This window comes from Lepisosteus platostomus, chromosome 15, assembly GCF_059453375.1.
Source record: "Lepisosteus platostomus isolate fLepPlt1 chromosome 15, fLepPlt1.hap1, whole genome shotgun sequence".
Taxonomy (NCBI): Eukaryota; Metazoa; Chordata; class Actinopteri; order Semionotiformes; family Lepisosteidae; genus Lepisosteus; species Lepisosteus platostomus.
The window spans coordinates 3,626,013-3,647,600 of record NC_142625.1 but is presented as its reverse complement, the minus strand read 5'-3'; the positions used below and the strand labels follow the sequence as shown (position 1 = coordinate 3,647,600).

The 21,588-nt window shown below is 45.9% G+C and overlaps 1 long non-coding RNA gene and 2 other non-coding genes across 16 annotated transcripts in view; all 3 read left to right on the top strand.

Annotated features, from left to right (window-relative positions):
- Window positions 1–21,588, top strand: part of LOC148647685 (uncharacterized) — a 663,201-nt gene that overhangs the window by 305,788 nt on the left and 335,825 nt on the right. The gene's annotated exons all lie outside the window — the stretch shown is intronic.
- On the top strand, window positions 3,388–3,575 carry LOC148647693 (U2 spliceosomal RNA). The gene has a single exon (XR_015926956.1). It is a non-coding gene; the product is annotated as a U2 spliceosomal RNA (small nuclear RNA).
- LOC148647692 (U2 spliceosomal RNA) lies at window positions 15,262–15,449 on the top strand. Its single transcript, XR_015927040.1, has one exon. It is a non-coding gene; the product is annotated as a U2 spliceosomal RNA (small nuclear RNA).

Genomic DNA, 21,588 nt, shown 5'->3' with positions numbered 1-21,588 from the left:
ACTGAGTGCAGAGCTTGAGGTGGAGTGGAACAGATAGTGGAAGGAAAGGGAAGAGCGTATTTATCCTATTTGGCCTCAGTTGGCAAGGAGGGAGGGGTTCCCGGCAGTGAAGGGTACTCACGTTGCAGCATCAGCAGGTTTGGAACAGAGAAGAATGAAAGAGGGCATGATGTTTGTGACATGACCCATAGAACCAAAGTACCAGCAATTACGCTTTGAGTATGGGATACGTGATAACCAATTTGTAGGAGTGCGTGTGCTGGAGAAGACGGAACAAGAGTGCAGTGAGGTTTTGGAGGAAATTTGTAATTCGATGCGGTGATGGAGAGCTTAGGGGTAGGGCTTCAGAGGGTTTGTTAAATTTTGCATAAGGGGTGGGAGTATGTAAATTGTTGTCTATTGTGTTGGGGAATGCAGGTATGTGGGTTGGTTGTTTTTGAATTATGAGAGCTGAATATTGATGCAAGGAAGCATTGTTTTTGCTGTGTAATGTTTTTGTTAACAATTAAGATGGTTTTGGTTTTCTGTATGGTATGATGGTGTGACATTGTGTTTATTTCATATTTTTGGTTGTTATTATGGCTGTGTTTGGTTGTTTGGTTGTTTGGATTGTTATCAGTTGATATTAAGAATTGTTTTTCTGTGTTATATGTTGATTGTGTGGTGTGTCACATTTTGTAATAAAAAAATCGGCATCGGGCATCGTTTCTCTGCCTTTTGGTCTAAGATCGGGAAGAGGATTGCGACGACCTGTAGACCAGGATTTTACCTGACGACTACATCTTGCCATTGGATTGCTTTGATAGTGTGGATTGCTTTTGAAGTTTCCCTGCTTGGACTGGAGTGGACCCTTCGAGGAGCTGACCTGGAGGCCTCCTCCAGGGTGGCAGAAGGGTTTGACTCCTACAACTGGCCTGGGGAGGTTTCCAAGCTGAAGTGGACTTTGCGCTTTCGTTGGATGCGAGGGGGAGAACTGCCCGGGAGACGTGAGTTCGAAGACTATGTTTTGTTTGGGTGTTTGGGCCTACAGTCAGGAGAGGTTCTATGTGTGCAAGGGAATAGGCCTGTGAAGTATATTGATGTCACTTTTAGAGAAGAGGAGACATACAAGAGGGTGTCTGCAAGATACGCAGACAAGAAGGATGAAGAGTTTGTGAGGGATTTCGAAGTGTTGGGTTGCTATCATGATAATTTCCGTGTGGTGCTGGTCCATTTGTATGACCCTTTCATTGAGGATGATGATGTTACAGCCTTTCTGCTTAGACATGTCTCTGGACTGGAAAGAGGAAGAAAGTGTGCACCCTGTGCGAGGTTGATGGACATCTGTTTAAGAACTGTGTGTGGATGGACGTACGAAGAGTGAGAGAATATGACAATGGCACGTTGAGAGTGGATGGAGAGAAGGAGGAGGTCACTCCTGTGATTGAGGAAGAGGCTGCTGGTGTGGAAACGGATGTAGCACCTGTCAATGCAGAAGTACAGGTGGCCGCACTTCCGCAGGAAGCGGAAGTTCCGTATCTGGGTCAGCAAGGCCCTGCTGACCCAGATACGGAAGAGGAAAATGCTACAGTGCCGGAGACGGCGGAAAGCGAGCAGGAGCAGGGGAAAGTGCTGGCCAAGCGAAGACATGAAGCGGTCGAGAGTGATTCTGGGGCAGAGGAGGAGAAGAAGGTGACGGAGGACCCTTTGGAGGAGTTTCAGGATGAGGAGATGGAGGAGCGGCATTTGCCAGAAATGGAGGTTGAAGCAGAGGGGTGTTGTAACAGAAAGAATAAGGTTCTTGATCCCGAGATGAAGTAAAACAGATGAGTTTATTGCATGCAAGGAACAATAAAGCCGAAGTCTTGTTTCCCGCAAGAAACAACAAAACCGAAGTATTGTTCGATGTGCCGGTACAAACTTTTAGGTTATATAGTCCTTGCTTGCTGCTTCAGACGTCATTTGGTGTTATGGTAAGGGTGGGGGGGTCATGGTATTTGGCCAGTTAAGAGACCCTGGCCAAATGGTCAGTTTAAGATTATGCCCCCAGAGGGTTCCTTGCTCACATCTGGAATCCTTATCAGTTAACCCCCTTTCCTGCCATAAACCCCTGTTGCTTAGAAGTCTACTTTTCAGGCAGAACTGACTTAAGTTATTAACCCTTTTTACATCTTGTCTCTTACTTCAGGGGTAAGGTGGCCCAGTTTGGGAAGAGTCTCCGGCTCAGGTCAGGAGGAGGGGCAGGTCTTACCTGAGGTCTATGTCGGTTGCTCCAGACATAATCGATACAACATCGATGGGAGGATGGGCCGCACTATCCTACTCCGGGTGGGTACTCACCTGCGTCGGACAGCTCAGAGGATTCTAATTCCGGCCAGTCCGATGGCACGGAGAAAGAGACAGACCTGGATCCACCATGAGTCTTCTCATTCATACAGTCAACGGGAGAGGCTTAAAGGACAGAATGAAGAGGACTGCAGTTTTTAAGGCTCTAAGAGAACAAAGGTTCGACGTGTGCTTCCTACAGGAAGTGCACTTAGCAGGAGAAGGGGACATTCAACGTTTCACGAGGGATTGGGGCGGCTTGAAATCCCGGTGGAGTGTGGGGGGAGTGCATTCAGCAGGGGTGGGTATTGTTTTTGGGAGCACGGTGGTGGAGGAAACTGATTTCTTTGTTGTGAGTCCAGGGAGGGTGATTGTGGTGGATGGGGTGTGGGCGGGCACTAAAATTCATTTGATGTGTGTATATGCACCAGCAGAGTGCAGTGCGAGGAGAGGTTTCTTCTCCGATTTGGCGCCCTGGAGTACTACCAACAGGCGGGTCTTTTTGGGAGGGGATTTCAATGAGGGTATTATGTCCCGGACCACAGGCGCAATTGAGATTACCCAATAGGATGAATGATCTGAATTGGTTGTGTGGGTGGAGGAGGCTTTCCGTGCGGGAGGTTGTGTGCCATCACAGTCTGACAAGGTCTCCAGTATGCCCAAGGACTGAATGTGCCGAGGTCAGATCTTTTGCTCACGTGTTCTGGGGTTGCGGGGTAGCACAATCAGTCCGGGTTAAACATCGAGCCCTATTTACGAGTTTGTGGACGAATTTTAAACTAACTGAGCACGTGGTTATATGGGGATTGAAATTGGTCAAGGGTGATGAGAGAACAGACTTTTTGTTGTGGTTACTGGTGAGTTTGATTAAATTGGTTTTATGGGACTGCAGAAACCATTTGGTGAAGTATGGGGGTGATGTGGGTGTGCAGGGGATAAGTGGGCGTGTTAAGCATGAGTTACGTCAAGTCCAAAGACATGATTATAGTAGATGGGGTTATCATGTGGCTAAAGAGCGGCGGAAAACTCGAGGACTGGATGTTTTCGGTGATATATTTTTGTGCTGTTTTGTGATGTTTTGTGATACCTTGTTCGTTTTGTACTTTAATAAAAAAAAATCTGTTCTTATCAGTTTAATATCTGATACGTCCCCCATCGGGGGACCACATATTAAATGGATTTTTGGAACAGGGAGCTGGATCAGGAGCTTGCTCCGTCCTCTCCACACATCGGCCCGGTATTGCAGCGCCTCCGGGAACGGTGCACTACCTTCTCTCAGTGGTGAAAAGACAGACGTAACTAACAAGCAAGCAAGCAAGCAAGCAAGGTGGACTGGAGCTCCTTCTTCTCCGGTCTCGTCTCTCGTCCGTCTGTGTGTCTCTGTGTCTCTTTCTCCCCCTCCCCGTCTCCGTGTCCGACTCCATTCCCGTCCTCCCTCTGTGCATTTCCCCGCGTCTCGACTTTCTGGCCAAGCAGGCCGGCCCCTTTTCGGCTCCCGTGCGTTTTTCATCTTTTTTCTAGGGAGGCAGGCGTGGCTTGTGTGTGTGTGGTGCTTTCTCAGCAGGCAGGGGAGCCCTTTTTGGCTCCCGGGCGTTTTCCCTCCAAAATACTTAGTATATACATTCTTTTCTTTTTTTGGGCAGGCAGGCAGGCAGGCAGGCATGTGGGTGTGTGTCCGTCCCTCCCGAGAGAGCGCTGCCCCTTGCCTATGGCCGCAGGTGCTGATGGTCCGCTTTCGCTTGCAGCTCGCTCGGCACAGCTGCTGCTGGTGGGAGGGGCCTAAGCTAAGGAGGCTGGCCGAGAGAGGGGGAGCAGAGTCCGGCGGCAGGCCTCTGGCTGCAGGGAGGCCGGCAGCTGCGCGAGTCCCGGGCTCCTGAGGAGTCGGCCTGCGCCACTGTGCGCCAGCGGAACGCCCGCGCGTCGGTCCACGCCTTTGGGGGCATCGCTTCTCGGCCTTTTGGCTAAGATCAGGGTTCAAGCAGGCAAGCCCGCAGTTCTTTGGTCTTAGTCCGGGGGTCGGGAAGGCAGCGGGAGGAGAGGAAGGCTGACGATTGGAGGTTGCTGCGGAGCCTTTCCAGAAGACTGCTGAGCAGAGGATCAGAGGAAAGCGAAAGGTCCAGAGAAAGAAAAAACCACCACCGGAATCGCTCTAGATGAAGCTTAGGGGGTGAATGTGGGGCTTCCATGATGACGACAAGAGGTGAGATCGGCGACTTCAGGGCGGCTGGGGACCCTCTGTCCCGTGAGGGGCAGATGCGGGACTCAGTGCGCTTCGTGGTGAAGGATTTGGAGAAGAGGAAAGGATTGGTGGATAGAGCATGGTTCGAGAAGAAGATTGTAGCCAAAGTTTTTTCCTTGAAGCAGCAGGATGTGCTTTGCATTCAGGATTTCCCAAGAAAAGGGATTATTGACTTGACTCTTGTGTCTGCTGCGATTTGTAGCAAAGTATGGGACAGAGTGGGGACTGGTAAAGATCATGCTCCTTTGAGTTTTTATCGTGTGGAACCGTTATTTGCCAGGGATTTGCGACCATTGGTTGTACATATGTACAACCCCTTTGTGCCTGAGGAGGACATTGTTTTTTTCTGAAAAGATATGTGGACATTCAGAGTGCCGGTCAGAAGACCGGGGGTTACTGGACTTGTAAGAGAAAGTTTTTGGTTCGCCTCAGGCCCAGTGGGCCTCAGGGAGGCGGGGTGGTTCATCCCCCGGCGACCTTTTCCTTTGGGGCGGACAACGGTTATTTGTATTATCCGGGACAGCCCTCTGGATGCCGCAAGTGCAGCGACCACGGGCATATGGCAGCGGATTGTGCGAGCGTGGTATGCAGAAGATGTGGACTTATTGGACATGTTATTGCAGAGTGCTGGGTGGGGGGGGTCTTGTAATCTGTGTGGGAAGCAGGAGCATCTGTACAACACTTGCCCCAGCAGGAAGAAATCTTACGCGGAGGCAGCAGCTGCGAGGGCGCCAAGGGAGAAGACAGAGGAACCTGAGAGTGCGACTGTGACGGCGATGGACCAGGACACTGTTCAAATTGGTGGGAATGACCAGGTTACGGATGCGAGTAGTGTGAACGTGGTAATGGACGCTGCGCCACGGGTATCTGAGGAATTGGTGCAGGAGGGCTTTCTGGCCAAGCAGGCAGGCCGTTGACAGAAGATCAAAGAGCAGGGCCCCCGCCCGGGACTGGCAGGAAGGCAGGCAGGCAGGCAAGAGAGAGGGGGAGCAGAGTCCCGCGGCAGGCCTCTGGCTGCAGGGAGGCCAGCAGCTGCGCGGGTCCCGGGCTCCAGAGGAGTCAGCCTGCGCCACTGTGCGCCAGCGGAACGCCCGCGCGTCGGTCCGCTCCTTTGGGGGCATCGCTTCTCGGCCTTTTGGCTAAGATCAAGTGTGTGGCCTGATCGCAGCTTGATGCTTGGCCAGAGGAAAGAGGAAAGAGGAAAGAGGAATCACTGGTTTTCGGGGACTACTCGAAACTTTTTTTCTATGTGGCGGATTTTTTCCGGCCATTTTTCGACTACAATGGAGAAAGGATCAACATCAAGAGAAGGAAGAGTGAGACACGCCGTGCGCTTTGTGCTGCGAGCCAGTGGAGAGAGGACAGAACTTGCTTCGAGATCATTTGAAGAAGTGATCTGCAATGCTCTGCACCTTGAACCCGAGGACGTTTATTGCATTCAAGACTTCCCCGGTAAGAAATGCTTTGATGTTTCTCTTGTTTCGGAGAACCTAGTTAGAGGAGTTTGGGAAGTTGCAAATCACAGAAAGGACGAAAAGCCTTTTGTTGATTACTATGTTGAACCCCTTTTTGCTCGGGAACTAAGGACACTGACGGTGGCAATGTTTAACCCCTATGTACCTGTGGAGGACATTGTCTGCTTTTTAAAGAGATTTATGGACATTCAGGGCATAGGGGTGAAGGTTATGGATAAAAGGGGTTTTTGGACCAGAAAGAGGCGCTTTAAATTGCGTTTCAGTTCAAATGGGTCAGCCCCTGATGGCAATGTTCACAGAGACTTGTCAGTGTCATCCACCAGTGCTTACCGGTGCAAACATTCTTGTACCGTAGGGGCCTCACCCCCAGCCCTTGCTGCGTTAGGGTGGGCTGTGGTGAGGAGGAGACTGTGACCCATCTCCTGTGGTCCTGCTTTTTTGTTAAGGCCTTCTAGACCCAGTTTGAAGACTGGTTGCAAGCTCTCTCGCCCCAATTTTCCCTGACCGCTGCTTTTGTTCTATACGGCATCTCTCCTGTCAAACTTCCTCCTGACGTGTTTGACAGGATCTGGGCCGTGGTGAACAGTGGGAAAGATGCCCTGTGGAGAGTGAGGAACATGAGGGTGTTCAAAGGCATCAAGGTCCCAGACAAGGCAGCAATTAACTTGGCCCTGTTCATCACCCGAGAGAACTATTACCTCAGAGATCTGTGGAGAGAAGGGAGGGAGGAAGCTGAAAATCTGTGGGAAACAGAGGGCATAGGACAGTATCTCAAGATGCTGTGAAAAACAATTTCATGTTTAAGTAAAGAATGTGATTTGCACCAGAACAAAAGAAAGTGTTGCTATGTAACTGGTACCGTGTCAAAATGTAATGAGACGTGATCATATATACTGTTTTAAGTATGTATATTAGTGTAAAGCTTTCTAATTTGTGATGCCCTGTATTCTTTTGTGAAAAGAAAATAAAGTTCTTAAAAATCGAAATCGTCTCTGAGGCCCTGGACATGCCTTTTGAGGGCGAAGAGGAGAGTGAAATCAGGGCAGAGGAGCTGGCAGATCCCCAGTCTGGAGGCTCCTCGGGGTCGTCAGGGGCCTCTTGTATACCCGAGACAGAGAATAGTGAGGGGGGAAATCTGACACTCACCAAAGGCGTGGGGGCTCAAGTAGAAGTTGTTGCTGAAGAAGGGGAGAGAGGAGGGCCTCTGGCTCAACTCTGAGCTCCCCATGGATTTCGTCTAGCTCTGTAAGTGGGATGAAAAGAGCAATAAGGTTCACTGGCCTGCTGGATTTGAAGATCAGGAGCTCCAAAGGAAAATGATTCAGTACAAATGTGTGAGTGAAGGGACAGAAGTGAAACGTTTCCAAGTGTATGGAAGAACTCACACGGAAATAAGGTCCAAAAACTGCCTCTTTTCTGACATAGAGAGGCAGTGGAGAGGAAACGCGGGGAAGGCAAAAGCAGCCTTTGCTGCGGGAGTCTTCAGGAAGGACGGGAAGTTTATGAAGCAGTTGGAGGCCTAGCCTGGCTTTTTAAAGAAGTGTGAGTGGGTGAATGGGAATGTGAGGTTATACTGAAATATACTGAGAATGTTTCAGGGCGTGAGTTTTGAACAGGAAGGGAATACTAGAAGAATCATGAAGCTGTTTGTGAGTGGGCATCACAAAGCGACAGTCCAGAATGCGTACATGGCAGCAATGGACATTTTGAGTAAATTGGCCGAAAAGGCTTAAAGGTTCACTTGTGACCATGAAGATTTTCATTTCAAATACCAGGGTTTTGAGAGATAGGGTAAGAAGGGAGGTTGTCTTCCAGTCACAGAGGACTTTGACCTTTGATGTGTGCCTTCTACAAGAAGTTTATTTTTGGACTGTGATTGGGCTTAATGTTTATGGAAGTTTTGAAAAGACTGTGAGGGAAGCATATATACACATCTCAGGTTTGCTAAGGCACTGGGCAAGGGACAGAAATGTTGAAGACCTCTTGAAATCTCTCATGTTGAAAATACTAACCATAAATGTGAGGGGTTTGAGGGACAAGGTTAAGAGAGTGACGGTGTTTGGTTATTAAAAAACTTTGGACTTCACTGTATGTTTCTTGCAGGAAGTTCATCTGAAAAATGACAGAGATGTGGCAGATTTTACAAAGGAGTGGGATAGGAGAGCTCCCAGATGGAGTGAGGGTGGGGTGCATTCCTCTGGTGTCTGGATCCTTTTTGGGTCCCATGACCTTGTGGTGGGGCAGAGTGAACTTGGGGTGCCTGGAAGACTGATGAGTGTGGATGTGATGGTGAGTGAGTGTCGTTATCGGTTTATATGGGTGTATGCCCCGGCGGTGGCTTCTCAGCGCCACACCTTTTATGTAAACTTTGTGCCCTTTTGTTTGACAAATAAGATTATTATGGGAGGAGATTTTAATATTGATTTTGAGGACAAGGACAGTCCAGATGTCAGGAACGTCCGCAACCTGCTAGTGCAGTATGGGTTGGTGGATAGTGTGTTAAGAGCTACAGTGGGAAAAGCAGGTCCTACGTGGCGGAATGCAACAGGGGTGTCAAAAAGATTGGACTATGTTTTTACCTCCAGGGGTTTGGGGATAGGGAGAGTGCTGACAACATCTTTCTGGCACTCTGACCATGATGTGTTGGAGGTGGTTGGCACAGGTGGGGGAATGGATTTTGGAAAGGGTGTGTGGAGACTTAACACAGAAATTTTGAATGAGGCTGGATATAGGGATTTCATCAGAAAAAAGCTAGCGTCTTGGATTAATGCAAGACGGGAGCAGACTCCCATCTTGAAGTGGTGGGATCTAGTAAAGAAGTGGATCCAGGAGGAGACCAGAAAGGTTTGGAAGGACAGGCAGAGAATGGGGAGGAAAGAGGGAAGGATTTTGCAAGAAGAACTGCATAGACTGTTTGTGAACTGTAATGATGGGCTGCCAGTTGATCTGGAAGAGATAAATGAGCAAAAAGACAGACTTAGAAGGTATCATGAGGGAAGGCTCGTCATTACCTTTTTAAATTGTACATAGAGAAGTTGCAGTTTTCCGAAACATGTTCTACATTTCAGTTCAGCCGGGTAAGGAAGAGACAGAGCAGACGGGTGGTGGAGGGGCTAGAGACTCAGGGGGGGCAAGTAGTGACTGACAGGGAGGGGATGTTAGAGGCAGCATCAGAATTCTATCAAGACCTTTTTTCTACAAGAGAGATAGAAGAGGATGCTGTCGAAAGGGTTTTGGGGGCTGTGACATCAACGCTCACGGAGCAAGATAGGGCAGATATAGAGGGCCCTTTTACTTTGAGGGAATTGACAGAGGTTACAGATGCAGCCATTCAAAACGAGCGGGCGATACCGCATTATTTTGCGGTGCGCTTTAAGCAGTCTACCGTGAGTTACCGTAAATTCTCCTATAATACCGCAAGTAAAATAATAGTATCCGGAATTTCCGCAAGGTGGAGCTAATAAAGCTCAACCTCTCATGTTTGTGCTGTCGCCAACAAAGTCTTTAACGAAGATATTACTAATAGGATTAATAATGAATGACCTTGGACAAGCTGTAAACTCAAAGTCTGGTCCACTGGTCCACATTCTTTTTTTCATTGACCGTCTTTGTATAAGTAACACCACAGCATTTTGCAATCATGCAAAGTACAGTAATTTTTGAGAATCGATTCACCATGCCTTTCACATGCTCATAAAATAGATTGATTTAGGAACATAAACATATTACCGTATGCAAACTGTACTGTATACAGTATGTATATGTATATTTAATGTCTTAACTGTGCCCGTTTAAGTATTGAATATTTATATGGAATTTGAATAGGAACATACTGTAACGCGTGTGAAGGCCATAAACGATATTAATTTTGGAACTTAAACATACAGTATATGGCTGGTCTCAGTACTTTAAAGAAAACATACACACCAGTATCCCATTTCTCCCTAAACATTTTAAGCATCGAAGTCTTTAACTAACGTGATACCGGAGTCAACAAGCATACTTTTAGAATTTGATTAAACGGGAATATAATATGGAATCGCGTATCTAAAGAAATTAATAACGATAGAATTATATTCATGTACCGCAACACAAGAATAGTACACGCTGTACATTGTCTGTTGATAATGTTTCTGTAGTGTTTTTTCAGCACTCTCCATGTGACCTTGCCGGTGGCACTGTGGGTTAGGTTCCAGACTCCCATGTCACATGGTCTGTGATCAAATCCTGCTGGAGTCGTGACTTTTTTTTTAACAAACATTTCTTTGAAAAAATGAAACGTTTCCCTGAGTCAGAGATTAAATAAAACCTCACTCGCACCAAACAAATTTATATTTCTAAATATCACAACATGATCGAATTTAAGTCATTTTAATAACAATGAATAGTCACCTAGGCGTTACAATATAAACATTTATATTGATTTAAATAACGTTTTGATTTAAATCGCAAATGCGGGTTTAAATATATGTGTTTTCTGATTCACAATCAGACAAATGCAACATAAATTGATATCTTTGTCTTCTAAGTATCTTAATAAACTTTCAGCATAGCTTTCTCCCCGTTTAGATTTATTTTGGGATCAAACGTGGAAAGATTAGATTGTAATTGTTTTTATTTTTTAAATACATTTTTGAAAAGTGTAATCTATACTAAAAAGCTGTACACCACCTGCTATAAAGATACATATTGTAATACTTTCGGGTTCGGATAGGACAGACACAAGAACTCAGACTTGCTGAGTTAAAGCAAGTTAAAGCCTTGATTTTATATATCACCTTTAAAAGTGGCATCTCAAAGCAAAGTAAATACCCAACACTGATTGTACCCATCTGTCATGCTAATAAAGCAGCTTGAATTGAATTGAGAGGGGGGGGGGTATATTTGCTTTGAGTATAAAGTACATTGTGAATGTTTTCACAGCCTTCACTTTGTCGTTTTTATGCCATTTTTTGACCACGCACGAATATTCCTATGTCCGTATCTTCGCAAGGGAATCAGTGCAAATTTTAATACTAATTAAATGACCGCGGGCACTTTCCACCCCCTCTACATTCTCAGAGTAGAACAGACTAACCTTCTAATGAAAGACGGTCCACCCCCCACGGACAGGAAAAGTGCCCACAGGCACTTAAACTTAATATGGTCAGTAACAGTAAACAGTAACATGGTCAGAAGGAGCACGTACAAACGTTTCCGAAATAACCACATGTAAGACTCTGATGCTTAAAATATTTAGGGACAAAGTGGAATACTGGTGTGTATTTTTTCTTTAAACTACCAATACCAGCCATATACAGTCTGTAACGTAGGGATTTCTATATGTCTTTATTTAGTGTTTACATTAGTGACAAAGGCTAAACTTTTAGCTTCAGTAACGTGTACATATCTCCCCTTTTTATAAAACGACATGGTTGAAAACTGTTCCAGAGCCACTGTTGTTTCATCAGTGAAAAGTACATCATGAAATGCCTCTCCCTGTTCAATCCACTGGAAAAAAGAAAAGGAGCATAAAGCTTCTGATGGTTATAAACGATATTCATTTAGGAGCAGCATCAGAGGTATGTTTTTAACTGCACTGCATTGGAGAGAATACCATAGTGTGTTTTTTTTTTTACTCCCTGGCGGAAACTGGCTTCCAGAAGAATCGGTATGGCTCAGAGATTAAATAAAACTTCACTCGCACCAAACAAATGTATATTTCTAAATATCACAACATGATCGCATTTAAGTCATTTTAATAACAACGAATAGTCACCTATGCGTTACAATATAAACATTTATATTGATTTAAATCGCGTTTAAATCACCTTTATTTAAAACCCATAAATAAAGCTGATACTGTTTAGACTTTTAATTATTTAAAACTGTATTAAAGCAGCACGATACACAATGCAACGTAAATCGCTATCTTTGTCTTCTGTGTAATAATGTTCACCTCTCTGTCCAGCAAATTTACAATAGTAATAATAATGAACTTAATTGTATATGGCGCCTTTAAAGGTGGCTCCTCAAAGCGCTTTACAGGTTAAAAGCAATACTGTTAGGCTGGGAAAACGATTTTTTTTTAAGAAATACAAAATGAGATATAATGATATGTTCCGGCTTAGACATTAACGAAGAGCATAACGCGTGTACTGTATACACTGCAAGTACAACCCCCCTCTCTGCAGGAGTGCTGGCTGTGACGAATTGAACCAGTTTCACGGGTATTTTCAAAGTAGGAGGTGAGATTTCCAGCGAAAGACACCCCCCCTTCAAAAACCCAGTAAATACAGTACTTACTAGTTAAAGGCTAGGCTCCCGACTACGGTGAAAGGAACCCTTCTTTCATTAGAAGACAATGAACATATTTTAGCCCTGAATGAATTAATAGCAAACATGGTTTACATAAAAGACATTTTTCCAAGAAAGTTTAGCCTTTGTCACTAATGAAACCACTAAATAAAGACATAAATATAAAAATCTTAAGATTTTTAAAATACATGACTTTGCTAAAATTTATTTGAAAATAAAAACAATTACAACCGCCAGGGGATAGAGAAAACAGGGGAGGGGTGTTGGTTTTGCATAAGGGGCGGGGCTATGGAAATTAGGTCTGTTTGGGAATGTGTAGTTACATGTTCTGGCTGTTTGTGAATTATCGTTGTTGAGTATGGAGTGTTGAGGTATTGATTTTGTGTAATGCTTTATGTTGAAAATTGAGGTGGATTTTGTTTATGATAAACAGGATAAACTGGGATGGGAGGAAGGTTTGGTTTTGCATAAGGGGCGGGATTATGATAATTGGAGGACTTTGCGAGTGTAAAATGGTTTGATTATTTGATTTTGTATTGTGGTTGTTATCTATGTTTTTGGTTGGTATTATGTTTATATGGTTGTTTTTGTTGGTTTGTTGTTATTATGGTTATTAATAATACGATTTATAGTTGAAATCTGAGCCTAAATAAAAAGAAAAAGCAAGTGATTAGGTTTATGAGCAATCTAATTACTTATTCGTTTAAAAAGCTATATAAAATAAAGTTTATTATTAATTTGCTGGACAGACCGGTGAACATTATTATGCATAAGACAAAGATAACGATCCTGATCAGTTTAGAAATATGTGTACGCTGTAAGGTTTTTACTTCTTAAACTTTTAAAATACACGTTTTGAATAGAAAGAAATCCTCTTCCTGGTATAGCAAACCAGCACGTCTTTTTTCTCCAATCAGTGGGGTGTCAGATGGTGTCAGCCAATCATCATTCTGCGTTGGGTAGCAATGGGTGACTGTTCTCAGGCGGAAGATGATGTAAACAGCTTAATGTTCGTGTTAAATATTTTTTTTAAATTAAAATTCATTCTATACAGCAATCGCATATTTGGGTACCGTTTCATAAAACTTTCATGCTTAAAATGTTTAGGGAGAAATGGAAGACTGGTGTGTATTTTTTCTTTAAACTACCAAGACCAGCCATACACAGTACAGTTTACATACATACAGTAATGTTTATGTTCCTAAATTAATATCGTTTATGACCTTCAGATGCGTTATGCTCCTCTTCTTTTTATGCTCAGCTACTAAAATTTCCCTTTAGTGGTAAAATCCATATAAATATTCAAAACTAAGCGGATTAAAATGTGCACAGTAAAGACATTAAATGATTAAATCTTTGCACTACCACCCAATGCACCACGAGTGCCCCTGTCGGTCATTTTGGCCAGCCAATCACTTAGCGCGGTGCCCTGCGGTGGCTTGTGGGTAGGTTACTGTACCGCGGATTTTTACAGCGCATTTTGAATGGCTGCATCTGTATGAAGGATCTGAAAAAGGGGAAGGTGCCGGGGATAGATGGTTTGCCGGCAGAGTTTTATCTTACGTTTTGGGAGGTTTTGAAAGATTTGTTGCTTTTATTATTGAAGGAGGTTTTTAAAAAGGGCTGTTTGGGGGCTACTATGCGGACGGGGATTTTAATATTACTTTATAAGAAAGGGAGGGCTAGTGATTTACGTAACTGGAGACCTTTAACACTTTTGTGTACGGATTATAAGATTTTTGTTAAAGTTATTGTGAATAGGTTAAAACGAGTGTTGCCCTCAGTTATTGGAGTGGAACAAACTTGTGGGGTTCAAGGACGTAAAATTAGTTGGACGTTACAGCTAATAAGGGATATCATAGCATGGACAGGGCAAAGAGACCTACCTTTTATGTTAGTTAATTTAGATCTTGAGAAAGCCTTTGATAGGGTCTCCCATAGTTTTTTGTGGAGAGTAATGGAGCGAATGGGGTTCGGGGCGCAGTTTGTGGGTTGGATTCAGACCCTGTACAAAGCAGTGGGGGAGTAGAATCCTGATAAATGGCCATATAGGAGGCACTGTAAGGCAGGAGTCGGGGGTGAGGCAGGGATGCCCTCTCTCGCCGTTGTTATTTGTTTTATATATTGAAGCGTATGCTCATTTGGTGTGTATGGACCCGAGGGTGGAGGGTGTCTTGGTGCCGGGAAGTGGAGGGAAGCAGGCTAAGATAGCCTTGTATGCCGATGACCTTACTTTGTTTATGAATTCGGATGCTGACCTGCAGGGGGCGCTGGAACATCTTGAGATTTTTACAAAAGCATCCGGGGCTAAATTAAATAAGGAGAAAAGTATGGTTAAATTCTTTGGAAGGTGGAGAGACCGGCAGGACAAGGTGGGCGGCTTGCAGGTTTGCAGGGAGCCCATGAAGATACTCGGGATCTCCTTTAAGGAAGAGGAGACTGCCAGTTTCAACTGGCTAGCTAAGCTGGAGAAAGCGAGAACTTGCCTTAGCCTGTGGAAGAATAAGGGACTCACTCATACTGGTAAGGTGCTCATTGTAAAAATAGAGGTTCTGTCCATGTTGAGTTATTTGGCGGCTGTTTACCCTATGCCCCTTAGGCTGAACAGGTATCTAACACGGGAGATATTTTGGTTTATATGGGGAAAAAAGTATGAGTATATTGCAAGAGCTGATATGTGTGGGTCTTGATAAGTCTTGTCAAAATGGAATTATGGCAGGCACGAAATGGCTTGGTTAAAAACCATTTGCATGTAAGCGTGGTTGGTCTGTACAATAGGTTGTTGTATCGTGTTAAGTGTGAGGTAGTCTTGGATGTGCAGAAGAATGGTGGAAGGGTTTATTTGTTCATTATATGTCCTAATTTGAATTGCTGTGTTTTGAATTGAGTGATGGTATTGTTTGTGTTGGTTTCATTGGATGTCAGCTCTTTGTACATAGTATGTAAATATGTTTTTTGAGAATAAAAAATGTAAAAAAAAATCTGTTCTTATCAGTGTAATATCTGATATGTCCCCCATCGGGGGACCACATATTAAACGGATTTTTGGAACAGGGAGCTGGATCAGGAGCTTGCTCCGTCCTCTCCACGCATCGGCCCGGTATTGCAGCGCCTCCGGGAGCGGTGCAGCACCTTCTCTCAGCGGTGAAAAGACAGACGTAGGTAGCGAGCGAGCGAGCGAAGTGGACTGGAGCTCCTTCTTCTCCGGTCTCGTCTCTCGTCTCTCGTCTCTCGTCCCTCGTCCATCTGTGTGTCTCTGTGTCTGTCTCTCTCTCGCCCTCCCCGTCTCCGTTCCCGTGCTCCATCTGTGCACTTTCCCGCGTCTCGACTCTCTCGGCAAGCAGGCTGGCCCCCTTTTTGGCTCCTGTGCGTTTTCCCTTCAAAAAACTTTTCCAGAGAGGCAGGCGTGGCTTGTGTGTGTGTGTGTGTGTGTGTGTGTGTGTGTGTGTGTGTGTGTGTGTGTGTGTGTGTGTGTCCGTCCTTGCAGGCGGGCCCCTTTCGATAGCCGGGCATTTTCCTTCCAAAAAACTTAGTATATCCACCTTTCTTTCTTTTTTTTCGGCAGGCAGGCGTGTGTGTATGCGCGCGCGTGTCCCCGTCCCTCCCTCCGGAGAGAGAGCTGCCCCTTGCCTCTGCCCGCAGGTGCTGGCGCTCGGCTTTTGCTTGCAGCTGGTTGGGCACGGCTGCTGCCGGTGGGATGGGCCTAAGCTAAGGAGGCTGGGAGCTGGCGCCCCCCGCGGCGGCGGTCGTTGTCGGGCCGTTGACAGAAGATCAAAGAGCAGGGCCCCCGCCCGGGACTGGCAGGCAGGCAGGCAAGAGAGAGGGGGAGCAGAGTCCGGTGGCAGGCCTCTGGCTGCAGGGAGGCCGGCAGCTGCGCGGGTCCCGGGCTCCAGAGGAGTCGGCCTGCGCCACATGTGCGCCAGCGGAACGCCCGCGTGTTTGGGGGGCATCGCTTCTTGGTCTTTTGGCTAAGATCAAGTGTGTGGCCTGACCGCAGCTTGTTTCTTGGCCAGAGGGGGGAGGAAGAGGGATCGAAAGTTTTTTTGGGGCCTGCTCGAAATTTTTTCTACGTGGCGGATTTTTCCGGCCATTTTTCTATCAAAATGGAGAGAGGAGCTGCATCCAGAGAGGGACGAGTGAGATACGCCGTGCGCTTTGTGCTGCGAGCTGATGGAGAACGGACAGAACTGGCGTCGAGGGACGAGTTTGAGGAGGACGTGCTCAGCAAGGCTCTGCATCTGGAACCCGAGGACGTTTTTTGTTTGCAGGACTTCCCGGGTAAGAAGTGTTTTGATGTTTCACCTGTTTCAAAGGGCCTAGTGCGAGGTGTTTGGGACATTGTTAATCGTAAAAAGGAGGAAAAGCCCTTTGTGGCCTATTATGTTGAACCCCTTTTTGCTAGAGAGCTAAAGACTCTGACGGTGGCGATGTTCAACCCTTATGTGGCTGAGGAGGACATTGTTTGTTTTTTTAAATGTTTTGTAGACATTCAGGGATTAGGGGTGAAGATTCTAGATAAAAAGGGTTACTGGACTGGAAAGAGACGTTTTAAAGTGCGCCTTCGGGCCAACGGTTCAGCCCCTGACGGCCTATTGCACCCACCTGCTACTTTTGAAATTGGGCCTAACCGAGGCTACTTGTATTGCTACGGACAGCCTTTGGTGTGCAGGCGGTGTAGGAAAGAAGGCCATAATATGGTGGACTGTAGAGAGCGAGTTTCCAGACGGTGCGAAGGAGTGGGACATTTTACATCGGAATGTACTGAAGAAATTAAGTATAACTTGTGTGGAGGTGAGGGGCATGTTTTCAGGGACTGCCCTTTGAGTAAGAGAAGTTTTTCAGAGGTGGTGCATGGATCAGGAGAGGCCTGGCCAGGTGCAGCTCGTAACGACCACAGGCTAATGGACGCAGCTGAGGCTTCTGGCAGTAGAAGCATTGCTGTTTGTGAAAGACCAGCGGAAGAAAAGGCTGGAAAAGGAGAAAAGTCTGCGAAAGACGGTTTTCAAGAGAAAGCGCAGAGCACAACCCCTTTTGCGGAAGGCAAGGAGAAGGGGAAGGCCTGGGAACCGCATGAAGGGGATGTGCAGGGAGTTGCAGGCGAAGGGGCGAGGCCATCTTTGCATATGCAAATTGTGGTGGAGGACGTCTATCAGATAGAGAGTGATGAGCTTTTGGAGAGCTCGGAGACGCCTGGACTGGGCTTTTTGAAAGCGGCGATGGCGGAGGTGGGGCAGGCGGCGCGCTGTGCCCAGGACCTCAGTTGGGGAGAGCATGTGGAGGAAGATGAGGATGAAGGTCCGTCCACATCAAAGCGGACCATGAAGCGGAGCAAGAGCCTGTGAAGGTCAGGCGGTTCTGTGTGGTCTTCCAGGGCCTCTTGTATTCCAGAAACAGAGCACAGAGAAAGCAACAGTATCCTAGTATCCACCAAAGGTGTGGGGGCTCTGGTAGAGCTGAAGAAGGAGAGAGAGGAGGGTCTTTGGCTTGACTCTGAGCTCCTCAGGGATTTTGTTGAGCTCTGTAAGTGGGATGAGAGGAGCAAAAAAAGTACAATGGCCTCCTGGTTTTGCAGATCAGGAGATCCACCAGAAAGGCATTCAGTATAAGTGTGTGACTGCAGGCTCTGAAGTGAACGTTTCCAAGTCAATGGGAAAACTCACACAGAAATTGGGTCCAAGAAGTGCCTTTTTTCTGATATCAAGCGGCAGTGGAGAGGAAACGCGGGGAAGGCGAAAGCAGCGTTTGCTGAGGGAGTATTTAAGAAGGATGGGAAGTTTATGAAGGAGTTGGAGGCCTCGCCTGGCTTCTTAAGGAGGTGTGAGTGGGTAAATGGTAATGTGCGGTTACCAAGTCGGGCTGGGGGGTTGAAAAATATACCAAGAGTGTTCCCGGGGGTGAGTTTTGAACATGAAGGGAATGTGAGGAGGATTACGAAATTGTTAGTGAGTGGGCCTCAAGAAGTTAGTCCGGGATGCTTACATTGCAGCGATGGACGTTTTGAGCAAATGGGATGAAAAGGTTTAAGTTTCACTTGTGATCATGGCATTTTTCCTTTCTTTTGTGGGGGTTTTGGGAGAGTGGGTGGGAAGGGGTGCTGTTTTCCTGTCCCAGAGGGCTTTTTTCTTTGATGTGTGCCTTTTCCAAGATTTTTATTTTTGGACTGTGTTTGGGTTTTTTGTTTGTGGAAGGGATGAACAGACTGTGAGGGAAGTGTATGTACGCTTCTCAGTTTCATTAAGATACAGGGTAAAGGGACAGGTTTTTTCGAAGGTTTTATTTTCAAAGTCCTTATGTTGAAAAAACTCACTATAAATGTGAGAGGTTTGAGGAGCCCGGTTAAGAGAGCAGCGGGTTTTGGTTATTTAAAATCTTTGGATTTTACTGTGTGTTTTTTGCAGGAGGTCCATCTGAAGAATGAGAGAGATGTGGCGGACTTTTCAAAGGAGTGGGATAGGGGAGCTTCAAGGTGGAGTGTGGGAGGGTTGCATTCTTCGGGGGTTGGGATCCTTTTTGGGTCCCATGACTTTGTGGTGGGACAGGGTGAGGTTGGGGTGCCAGGCAGACTGCTGTATGTGGATGTGACAGTGAGTGAGTGTAGTTATAGGTTCATATGTGTGTATGCTCCGGCGGTGGCTTCTCAACGTTGTACTTTTTATGTTAATTTTGCACCTTTTTATTTGACAAATAAAAAGATTATCATTGATTTTCAGGAGAAAGACAGCCCAGATGTAAAAAATGTCCGCAGCCTGCTCGTGCAGTGTGGTTTGGTTGATAGTGCGTTGAAAGCTAAAGTGGGGAAAGCAGGTCCTACGTGGCGGAATGTAAAAGGGGCATCTAAAAGATTGGATTATATTTTCACCTCCAGGGATTTGGGGATTGAGAGAGTGCTGACGACACCTGTCTGGCACTCTGACCACGATGTGTTGGAGGTTGTAGTGACAGGTGGGAGATCTGATTTTGGGAAGGGTGTATGGCGCCTTAACACAGAAATTCTGAATGAGGCTGCCTGTTGTCCTGGATTAATGCTAGGCGGGAGCAGACTCCCATCTTGAAATGGTGGGATCTTGTTAAGAGGTGGATCCAAGAAGAAACTAGAAAGTATTGTAGAGATCGGCAGCGAAAGGAGCGGAAAGAGGGAAGGATTTTACAGGAGGGATTAAATAGACTGTATGTGAACTGTAATGATGGGCTGCCGGTTGATCTGGCAGAGATCAATGAGCAAAAAGACAGACTTAGAAGGTATCATGAGAGAGGCTCTACATTACCTTTTTAAATTGTACATAGAGAAGTTGCAGTTTTCCGAAACGTGTTCTACATTCCAGTTTAGCCGTATGCGGAAAAGGAAAAGCAGAAGGGTGGTGGAGGGACTACAGAACCGGTCGGGACAAGTAGTGACCGACAAGGCTGGGATGTTAGAGGCAGCATCAGAATTCTATCAAGACCTTATTTTTAAAAGAGGAGGATGCTGTCGAAAGAGTTTTGGGGGCTGTGACATCAGTACTAAGAGAAAGACAGGACGGATATAGAAGCACCCTTCACTTTAATTGAATTAAAAGAGGTTATGAAAGATTTGAAAAATGGGATAGATGGTTTGCCGGCAGAGTTTTATCTTACCTTTTGGGAGGATTTGAAAGACCTGTTTCTTTTATAATTGAAGGAGGTTTTTAAAAAGGGCTGTTTGGGGACTACCATGAGGACGGGGATTTTAATATTGCTTTATAAGAAAGGGAGAGCTAGCGATTTAAGTAATTGGAGGCTGTTAACACTTTTGTGTACAGACTATAAGATTTGTGTTAAAGTGATTGTGAACAGATTAAAAAGATTTGCCCTCAGTGATTGGGATGGAACAAACCTGTGTGGTCTGAGGTAAGACACAAGATGTAAAAAGGGTTAACTTAAGTCAGTTCTGCCTGAAAATTAGACTTCTAAGCAACAGGGGTTTATGGCAGGAAAGGGGGTTAACTGATAAGGATTCCAGATGCGAACTAGGAACCCCCTGGGGGCGTAATCTTAAACTGACCATTTGGCCAGGGTCTCTTAACTGGCCAAATACCATGACCCCCCCTTACCATAACACCGAATGACGTCCGAAGCAGCAAGGAAGGACTATAGATAGATATATATATAAAACCTAAAAATTTGTACCGGCACATCAAACAATACTTCGGTATTATTGTTTCTTGCTATAAACAAGACTACGGCTTTATTGTTCCTTGCACGCAATAAACTCATCTGTTTAACTTCATCTCGGGATCCAGAACCTTATTCTTTCAGTTACAACAAATTTGGCGTAGTCGGCGGATGCTCCAGAAGACACAGAACTTCCCATCGGCAGGAGAGATGGTCAGCGCTCACATTACTTTGAGAGGTAAGGACTCCTCTTTTTTTAAAAAAGTCCCGACTCTCTCTGACCGATTCGGAAATCTCTTCTCCCTGCTAGAATCGCCTGAGATGACAGAGTAAACGCGAGGTCCTGAATTCCTCTGGCCCGGGGAAGACACCGGTGTATTTAATGGGAAGTTTGCTGTAAGCCCAGAATTTGGTCTGGCAGGCGGTGATTCGCGGTATTGTGTACAGGCGTTTGAAACTGGTGTATGCCTTAATTGCGTGTGGAGTTTTTGAACGGGTTTTGGACCTTTACCGCGAAGTTCAGGACTGGTGTGGGCCTTATTTGCGCCCGGAGTTCTGAAGTTCAGGACTGGTTTGGGACTTAATTGCGCCCGGAGTTCTGAGGCTCAGGATTGGTGTGGGCCTTAATTGCGCCCGGGGTTCTGAAGCCGAGTGGTGTATTAAATGCACGTAATTCAGGACTGGTGTGGGCCTTAATTGCGCCTGGAGTTCTGAGGGTCAGGATCGGTGTGGGCCTTAATTGCGCCCGGGGTCCTGAGATTAGCTACGCCTTGATCGTGCATGGATTGGCGTGGCGTGGTTTTTTGTTTCAAAGGGAACAGGAGAGAAGTAGAAGATATAAGTGTATGTTTTTGGTGTTTTCCTTGTTTGTGAATACATATACACACGCATGACACTAACATGAACACACCTCAGAATAAAAGAGCAAAGCACTAAGTAGCAGGATCTAAAGGATGCTGAGATCCGAGAATCGCCCTGATTGAGCTCAGCGAGGCTGGCGTTCTGGGGATGGTTAATTACTGATCAAGGAAGGGGGTTTTCGAGGTCTCGTTCCTTGCCTGTGAACAGTGCGGTGTAAGTCCTCTCTAAAGGCTCTGAGAGGCATTTAGATCTGGAGGTAACAGACGCCCTTAGCTGCATGAG